At 36.0% G+C, this 10037-nt stretch overlaps 1 pseudogene; it reads left to right on the forward strand.

The window, feature by feature from the left end:
- The window catches only part of LOC109851331, a 9659-nt pseudogene extending 1050 nt beyond the window's left edge, over nt 1-8609 (forward strand).

The raw sequence follows: 10037 nt of genomic DNA on the forward strand, positions 1-10037 counted from the left end.
CCTGAACTTGGATATGGCTCAGGTGGCTCAATTTGTTAAAGAACGCCTAGGCATCGAGGTGATCCTAGAATCAACACTGATTTTTTATGTTAGCCCCTCTGACTATTTCACTTAAATATTAACGCAATGAGCGTATTACACAATTAATAACATTAGGTTGAGATGCGCGGATGCAAGGCTCCGATCACAACGTTCATTGTCGAGCCTTTTGTTCCATATGACCAAGAATAGTTGTAGGCATCGAAAATTGCCTATAGGTCTCCATGAACGGCTCAGTGTTAAGGAACGACGATGAACGTCACTATCCGGTTCATAGAAGCTTGATTGATGTCGACGAGCGCTTGAAATGAATCGGCGAACTATGTGAAGCAACGGAGTTTCAGAATAACGAGGATACGAATTGATCGGGAGCCCCGCGTTGTTTACAAAAGGCGCAACGCCCCTCGTGTCCCAGTTGACTCCATAATGATCCAATCATTGGAGCTTGTAGATCTCCTCTCCGGCTTTCCAACGCACTTTGAATCATTCAAATCAGAGTTCGAATGAAGAAGTTACGGCAAAAACGAACAAACAGGCATAACGGAACGTCTCAGACTGAACTGGGACACCCAAAGGTGTCTCGGAACTTGTGGAGCTATTTTGACCATGATTCGTTTTGAATCTGAAGAAACTCAAAACAGGAAAGTTATAGATATTTTTGTCATCTTTCCAACACATCTGGAATCAGGTCATTTGGAGGTCATATGAGGAAGTTATGACCAAAATAGCGCCGAGACACCCAAAGGTGTCTCGGAGCTGGCCGAGACACCCAAAGGTGTCTCGGAACTTGTGGAGCTGTTTTGACTATGATTCGTTTAGAATCTGAAGAAACTCAAAACATCAAAGTTGTAGATCTCTTTGTCAGCTTTCCAACACATCTTGAATCACTCAAATCTGAGTTCGGATGAAATAATTAGAGCCAAAATACTGAAGAGGGTACAAACTGTCTCGCACAGGTGCGAGACACCCCGAGCTGTCTCGCACTTGGGACGTGTTTTTGACGGTTTTCGATCAGTTTTAACCGCCCGGATCTCCTGGAAGCCTATAAATACAAGCCTCAGACCCTCATTTTTTCAGATCTGGAATTTTGGAGAATTGGCGAAGCCCTGCCGAACTGAAGAGTGATCTAGTTCTTCAACACAAGAGATCGAAAGTCCTCAGATCTACATCACCCGCATCCAATCCTTAGTATTATCCCGTTGTGATAATTCTAAGAAAAGCAATTATCTCGCTTTTATCGAGATAGGCGCTTCTGTTTCTAGATCTCCTCGCGGATCGACGAAGCGCTGGACCTGATCTGATTGCCAGGTAGTCCACGGATATCGACATCCCCGTCACAGGCTAAAGACCCACACAAGCAAGAGACGACGAACAGATCTTGTGTTTATTTTCGAGAAAGTTGTAATTTTTTCTTCTTTTCTTTTGATTAAGATCTGAATTCTTTGTAAACATTAATATTATAATGAGTTCAGTAATGAAGGTAACTTTTACCGAAAACAATAGTACCTTTCAATTGTTTCGGAGAGGCTTGGTTCTACTATTAGCTTCTCAGAGTGTGGAGGAATTGAAATTGAAGAGAATTGGGACAAAGGTATTTGTTAGAACTTAATTTCATTATTATATTACCGATAGGTGGTACTGATACCACTTTTTTTACTGCAGGTTAAGACTACAGTCCTCCCCACCGAGAAGCCCATGACACTAGAAGCATGTGCACCATTGATTGCAACCCTTCCGCTTGAGGTCCTCCCCACCGAGAAGCCCATGACACTAGAAGCATGTGCACCATTGATTGCAACCCTTCCGCTTGAGGTGAAACATTATGAGCCATCCTATTCATTGTATCAAGTTACTAACCTATTTCTGATTGTCTTTGAATTACAACTCTTGATTTCTCTTGTTCTTTGCATCTTTTACTTGTAGCATAGCGAATCTTATAAGCTTGAGTGGCATTACCTTCTTCATTCATAATTAACGTCTATTGTCTCAGGTGCGAGGGAAAATTGGAGAATTCATAAAAGGGGTGTTTGCTGTATTCCAAGGTATACCTAAGGACCTAGTGCTTACTCATTTATTTCACAAAAGTTGTTACAACTATAATATACAAGTTGTAGAGTCTACTGCTAGAAAGAACCTTTCTAGCATGTATCAGGTCACACATTCAGTACATGTGCAAAATTTAAACATCTGCTTTTTCATAATGAGCATCAAGGTTCATGATTCCTTGGCCTTGCAGTAAGGGGCTGTTTGGTTGATGTATTTGGCATTGGGGGTTGGGCAGAAAGCCTGCCAAAAGAACACTTTTGGCAGGCTTTCTGCCCAACCCCCAATGCCAAATACATCAACCAAACAGCCCCTAACTGATTCAACCGGATTAATTACAGATCTGGATTTTACTTTTCTTGAGATGAATCCATTTACCTTGGTAAATGGGGAGCCTTACCCATTAGATATGCGTGGAGAACTGGTTGATACAGCAGCTTTCAAGAATTTCAACAAGTATTCTTTTTTTTAACTCAGAACTGCCTTGATTTTTTTCTCAGAAATGTGACTTTTAAATCCTTACTGTCAAATAAACAGGTGGGGGTGATATAGAGTTTCCACTTCCTTTTGGTAGAGTTCTGAGTGCTACAGAAAGCTTTATTCATGGACTGGACGAGAAGGTAACGGAAAATTTTCACTAAATACTGATTTTTTTGGGTCTAATTACACATGTACTTACATTTCCTTTCTGTTTCAGAAAATTTCTTATGAATAATACAAACTGAATTATGATTATTGAACTTGATGCAAGAAAGTTATAGTGGCTAGGAGCCTAGAAATATGTTACAATGCATGTTAAGATGTTTGTCTTTACAGTTTCCATGCACTGATCTCTGCCAAAAACTGGCATTTTACTTTCAGACAAGCGTTTCTCTGAAGTTCACCGTTTTGAACCCGAAAGGACGCATACGGACGATGGTGGCTGGTGGTGGTGCCAGTGTCATATATGCTGATACAGTGAGCATTCTGTCATGTTACTATCCATATTATTTTGTTAGATCAATCAAATAATGATTATTTACATCTCCTAGTTAAACGTAGGAGGTGTTACTGATCCACTACTTCTGATACCGTCAATTCTTTCCAAGTGGATCAATTGGTCTCGTAGATGTATATCCTCTAACATCTTGAGCTTCACTCAGGTTGGAGACTTGAAGTGGATCAATTGGTCTCGTAGATGTATATCCTCTAACATCTTGAGCTTCACTCAGGTTGGAGACTTGGGTTATGCATCTGAGCTTGGGAACTATGCAGAATACAGTGGTGCCCCGAATGAGGATGAGGTTTTGCAGTATGCTAGCTAGAGTTGTTCTTGATGTAAGAGATTTGTTTTACTTGGTTTCTTCATTTGCACTTTTTACTTGTATTTTTATACTAATGAAAACAAAATGAAGAATGTTTAGTTTAGGGTGTATATCAGAAACCCCACCTTAACTTTGTACAATTATTGGAAAACCTCCCTTACCTTTCAAAATATCAGAACCTCCTCCCCCTCCTCCTAAGTCCCTTCCTCCTCCTCCTAAGTGTAGGGATTATCGCAAAACCCTACTTTAACTTTTTATCATAAAACTGCCTTTAATTTTGAGATTTTATCAGAAAACCTCGCTAACATCTCGAAATCAAAGGTGGTTGTTTTTGTAACCCCTAAACTTAAGGTTTTTTTTTAATTTTTTTGATATTTTGGAAGTTAAAGGAAGGTTTTCTGATTATCAGAAAAGTTAAGGGGTTTTTATGATATTTAGCTTTTAGTTTAAATCCATTATTTAACTGAAAAACTAACTTTCTAGACACCTTCAAATAAGGGATATTATCTGGGAGGGATATTTGTAGAGGTGTAAAGAGATCTAACCTACTTAACTGAAAAACTAACTTTCTAGACACCTTCAAATAAGGGATATTAGCTGGGATGGATATTTGTAGAGGTGTAAAGAGATCTAACGGGAGGTTTTCGGTAAGAGGGGATCAGCAGTTACTTGCACCTCTTAGGAGCTAAAGTTTGAACTGCATCTATTTTTCAATTTTGAGATTATAATCAAAACTTCCAGAGAATCATTACTAAAACTCTAGCTGTCTAATTTAATTCTGCTAATCTTCTCATCTCAACAGTTTACTTTCCCAATATGGACAATTAGCAGCAACAGCAACACAAAGAATCTAATTATGTGCCAGTAAATCAGCGCACTCGTGCTTATACATGAAGTAGATTATTCCTTTATAAGATTTAGAGGATGAGAGAATGGCGAGGGAGAAAGATATATCATCAAGAAATATGGAAGAAAATATATTACATAGTGATTGCTTCAGTTATGACATTCACAACATTTTTAGTTAGTAGTAATAAACCATAATCCTCTCGCTTACACTAAACGCTTACTCTTATATTTTGCTATTATAGTGTGCAACTGCAGACCCTGATGGTCGCAAGAGAGCTCTTCTAATTGGTGGAGGAATTGCTAACTTCACTGATGTTGCTGCTACTTTCAATGGGATTATAAGGGCTCTAAGAGAGAAGGTGATGCGGAACGGAACAAGGGGTCTATTGGAAAACAACGTACCGTTTCGTCAAAATCCATGATCTTCGGTAGGAAATTAATTTCGAAACGATTAATGCGACAGATGGATTTTAACAAGATTTGCATTGATAATTATGAATAATTCCAATCTCGATCAATCTAACTGCAATATTCATTATCATTGCGCAAGTTCAACAATCAATATCAATGTTTAACAGTCGCATGTTCAGTTACTCTCAACTCACCATTATAATCTAAGCAGTGAATATAAGATAAGAGTTTAGAGATAATATACTCATGCAATTAACTAACAAAATGAAATTAACAGAGAAATAAAGGACGAAAGAAAACGAAACATTCGTCGGTCTGAACAGACTCGACGTGAGAGACATCTGGAGGTGGTGCGACGACAACGGTGAACTGAACGACGATGACGAGGTGGAGATCCGATGATGACGAGTGCGACAATGTTGAACTGATGACGACGCGGCGACGGGATGAGGGTGATGCGATGTCCTACGGGTAGTCGTCGGCTACCCGTAGGGTGAACGGGAGAAGATAGAGGTTTGACGGCCGGAAGAAGAGGAACAGATGTTGGCCTAGGATTTCATACCAGAAGCCTAGGTTTCACACCCAAATTAAGCTAACACAAATTTTATTTCAATTTTTAATAATTCATCGCCTTTCAATAGTCTCATACAACCTTATTTATTAAGGAAAATCCAAATGAATTTCGGGGTGTGTTGTTTTAAATGGGTTACGCTCTCAACCACAGCCGCCCCCCCCCCCCCCAACAGCACACACCCCCCCCCACACACAAAAAAAAAATAAAAAACACAACCACCACCACCACACACACTTGTCACCCTCACCCACCCTAATTGCATGTGCGCACACGACCGAACTGATGAAAAGGGAAATGGAAAAAAGAAAAACGAAAAACTTAGCAGAAAATTTAGCAACCCCTCCTAGTAAGGTTCTGCTTTGAGTATGAGAGGTGTTTTAGGCTGTCAATGAGTTAAATTTGAAATTTTTGTCGTCATCTTGGGCAATTCTCAAGAATCCCAACTAGGATTTTGCACCCAGTTATATAAGGTCATATTTAGCTTGCGATGTTTGCAATTCATTTTTCTAGTATTAATATGGCCCTCTTACTTTGTACATCTAGTTGACTCTTAGAGTTTCTAAATGATTTAGTCATAGTGGATTTGTATTTACTCAAACTTCAAGATAAGTGGAAAATGGCTAACCTAGCCAAAATACTTGCAGAAACTTCTCATATACTTTGTCTTGAGATAAGTCAATTACATTTTTCTAACTATTTTGATTTATGAATAAATTAAGCTTAAGGTATCCTATCCTCTCGATTTTCCCTTTCGTTTTGGCTATTTGATTTGTATAATTTTTGAATCCCATGGTTAATATGCTTCACTTTTCATGTAAGTTGAGAATTAGGTTCTACATAGCTTTATTCAACACCATGATTGGAAATTGGTGGGCTGAGGGCATGATATAGATGCTCCTCAATGTCTAGTTAGTACCAGGCTTAAGAATTTTGTTGACTTCAAGGTTCAACAATGTCTAGTTGGGACACATTGGATCTACTTTGTTCCCTTACTTCGTGGGGGACCTGATCCCCTCCAGTTTAAAATCACATCTTACCTTTCAGTGTAATGGCATCTCTTCTTAACCTTTCTTTCAACAAAGCCCTACCTTGAGTACAGTTGACTTGCTCTGTCAATGAGTAAAAGGAAGAATACCTTTCAACTTTGAAGATGATATTAATCCGCTCCAGCTACTTTTGTGGCCATTTTTATCGAAAATATTCTATTTTTACAATTTTTAGATATTTAACATGCTAAAATCTTCATCAACAAACACTGTCTTTTTACTACAATTTTAAAAGACGTGAGTAGAAACAAACGGTATTCCTTTCTTAGTGCAAGTCAAAGTTTTGTGTAATTCTTCTCCTTACATCTATTTTAAATTCAACACAAAATCCTAATTGAATATATGCATATGCCTTCTTTAAACCCTTTTCTGAACTGTAAACTCGTATGTAGAAAACAGGGAGCATGAGTAGTCAATACTAACCTGTTTATTATACTTGATTAATTAACACATTTTAGGATTTATTTTGATTTAAATTTTTTCATTGGCTTAAAATGTTGAATTCCATCTTCAAGTTTCAGCATTTCGAGTCTTTAGATCTATATTAGATTTAGGATGAGGATTACGGAGAGCGAAAAAGCTAATCTTATACTGTACTTGTTCAAAAATAGATTCATTAATTTTTTAAATATATTAAATATTATTTATAATTAGTAGTCCTATAATTTTTAAATATAGGAGATATATCTATGCTAAAAGAGTTCTTTCACTTCTATTAATAGTATTATTAGTTTCCATCGAACATTAGGGAAAAAACTATGGGGAAGATGTGTGCTTTCAGGGAAAATTGTGGGAAAGATAAGTGTAATTGATCTTACTTTTAGTTTTGTGATCATTGCTGGACATTCTCTTTATATTTTACTGCTTATGTAATATGTATGTATGTTTTAAATATTCAACTATGGTCTTACCCTGTAATATGTGTGATTTATTCAGTTTCTTGCTATGTAAATTTCCTGTTGTTTCTTTTAATCCTTGTTTTGATTTATTCTTCGCTCTTGTATTTTATTTGTTTCATAGGAAAGATGAATCGGAAACACTGCCTGAAACAAAGACCTTTAAAGTTCCTAACACAGAGAATATCATTGAAGAGGGAAAAAAGACTCCTTCAAAGTACCGAAATATTACATTATGTAACGTCGGCTGTAAAATTGAAACTGAGATGTATATATACAGCTAGTGGGTGGCCTTCAGTTAGTGGTGCAGCTCTGAAAACGTTAGCTGGAAAGGTCTCCACAGACAACATATATTTGATGGATGATGACTATATGGATTCTGACAGCAGTGAGGAAATTTCTCTTGATCAAACTGCTCAAGCTAATGGACAAAGTGGAAAACCTGGTATTGATTCAGACGATGTAGATGTTTCTGCATATGGGACTGCTTATCAGGCATTTGGAGGGGGTAAGGAAGGGAGGGAAGCTTGCCATGCAATTGCAGCACTTTGTGAAATGTGTTCTACTGATTCCTTGATTTCCAACTTTATTCTTCCTCTCCAGGTAAACTGATATTATGATTCTGTTTTTTATTTGGTTCCATATAAATCACCCCAAATTTTCATTCTATTATGGTTTATGAATTTGAAGTTGAAAATTGTAATTCATGTAAATTCATTTGCATATTATTCTGGCCTTAATCAAGGATACGTAGTGTACACTGATATCTATCGCCCATCCATTATTTGGAAACTTCTACCCTTGATGCCCAATGGTTCATACCAAACTGTTTAGTGTATTTCACATGTATGCAAGATGTATCAGATACGATGAAGTTAAATCAAATTAATTTATTTGCACGTCCTTTTGATTTCTAGGTGGATTTATATAATTCATACTGGTGTAGCGTAAAATTTTTTATTATATTGCATGTATGATGTACATCATTAATTAAACTAAAAACAATCTTGCCATTATAAGGAGATGCATGCATGTATATGTGTCAATCTATGTTGCCTAGGTACGGATACGGGTATGGGTACGGGACACAGCAAATTTGTAAAAAGTAGGATACGGGGACACGACTGTATATATATATAAAATAATTCACTTTAGATCAATATTAAATTAAATACGTATTATATTTTCATATTTTTTGTTATGTAAAGTGGAGATTATAAATAAGAAACTAAAGGAAAATGCATGTTGCAGGTGTGAATAAATACGTCGGGATGTCAATGATCTCTTGGAGAATTGAAGACAAAAATGTTAAAGAAGACAAGAAATAGAAGAGGAGCATATAGAAAAATAGATCAATTTGTATGTTATATACTTATATTATTATGTAACATTGGCTTGTATAATCAATGACAATTGACAAATATAAGTTATGTAACATTGTAAGAAATCTATTTTTACTTTAATTAATAATTTAGAACTAATATAATTAGTTATATAAACAAATACAAGGAGAACAAGAGAAAAAGGAAAAACAATATAATTTAGAACAGCCAACCAGCCCCCTTTATAATTCAACCCCAAGTTTGTTCAAGAAAAGCCAAACCAGCCCCCAAATTAGTTAAGGAAAAAAGAGAAAAAGGAGAAAAAGAAAGGAGAAAAAGGAGAAAAAGAGAGCGCTGATCATAATGGCAAAATTAATCACGACCGTCTCTTTCTTCTCTCTACTCTAATCCTAAATTTGGCCCAAATTGAGTCCAGCTCCTAGATCGAACCAAAAACCCCCAAAATGGAAACCCTAGAACGCCAGATCTTGTCGTTGAGGAAAAGGAGAAACAACAAAAAAAAACCCTAAAAATCAAACCTGGTCTTCGAGCAGAGGAGCGGATCTTGTCGTCGAGGAGCTATGTCATCGTCGAGGAGCTGTTTCGTCGTCGTCATCGAGGAGCTCCAGCTGTTTCGTCGTCGTCGAGGATTCAAAAATAAATTTACTTTCATTCTAAATGAGTCAAAATTGCCAAAATTGTGAGTTGGAACACATGAAAATCACAAATTGTGCTAAAAACATAATAAGTTTACTTTCATTTAAAACTAAAGAAAATTTTCAAAAATAATGGATTACGCCCATATAAATCACAAATTTTAACGTACATATAATAAATTTACTCTCATTCAAAACCAACCAAATTTGAAATTTTCGTAGGCTACATTCATAAAAATCAACAAATTTTGATGTACACATAATAAATTTACTTTCTTCGAAATTAACCAAAATTGACAAAAATTGTGGGTTATCGCTTATGAAAATGATGAATTTGATGTACACATAATTTATTTACATTTGTTCAAAATGAACCAAAATTGTCAAAAGCCGTAGGTTATAGCCAATGAAAATCACAAATTTAATGTACACAATAAATTTATTTTCGTTTGAAACAAACCAAAATTGACAAAATTTGTGAGTTGCCCATGAAAATCGCGAATTTTGATGTGTACATAATTTATTTGCATATATTTGAAACAAACCAAAATTGAAAAAAATCATGGGTTATAGCGTATGAAAAACCTGAATTTTGATGTACACAAAATTCATTTACATTCGTTCGTGACAAACCAAAATTGGCAAAATTTAAGGGTTATAGCTCATAAAAATCGTGAAATTTAATGTACACATAATTTATTTACATTCATTCAAGACATACCAAATTGTCAAAACTGATGGGCTATAGCCAATGAAAATTGTAAATTTTAATGGATACATAATAAATTTACTTTTACTTGAAAAAAAACAAAAACTAAAGAATTCGTGAATGCAAATTTTGATGTGCACATCATAAATTTATATTTTTTTTCAAAACGAACAAAAAATGACAAAAAT

This window comes from Asparagus officinalis, chromosome 8 (assembly GCF_001876935.1).
Source record: "Asparagus officinalis chromosome 8, Aspof.V1, whole genome shotgun sequence".
Classification (NCBI taxonomy): domain Eukaryota; kingdom Viridiplantae; phylum Streptophyta; class Magnoliopsida; order Asparagales; family Asparagaceae; genus Asparagus; species Asparagus officinalis.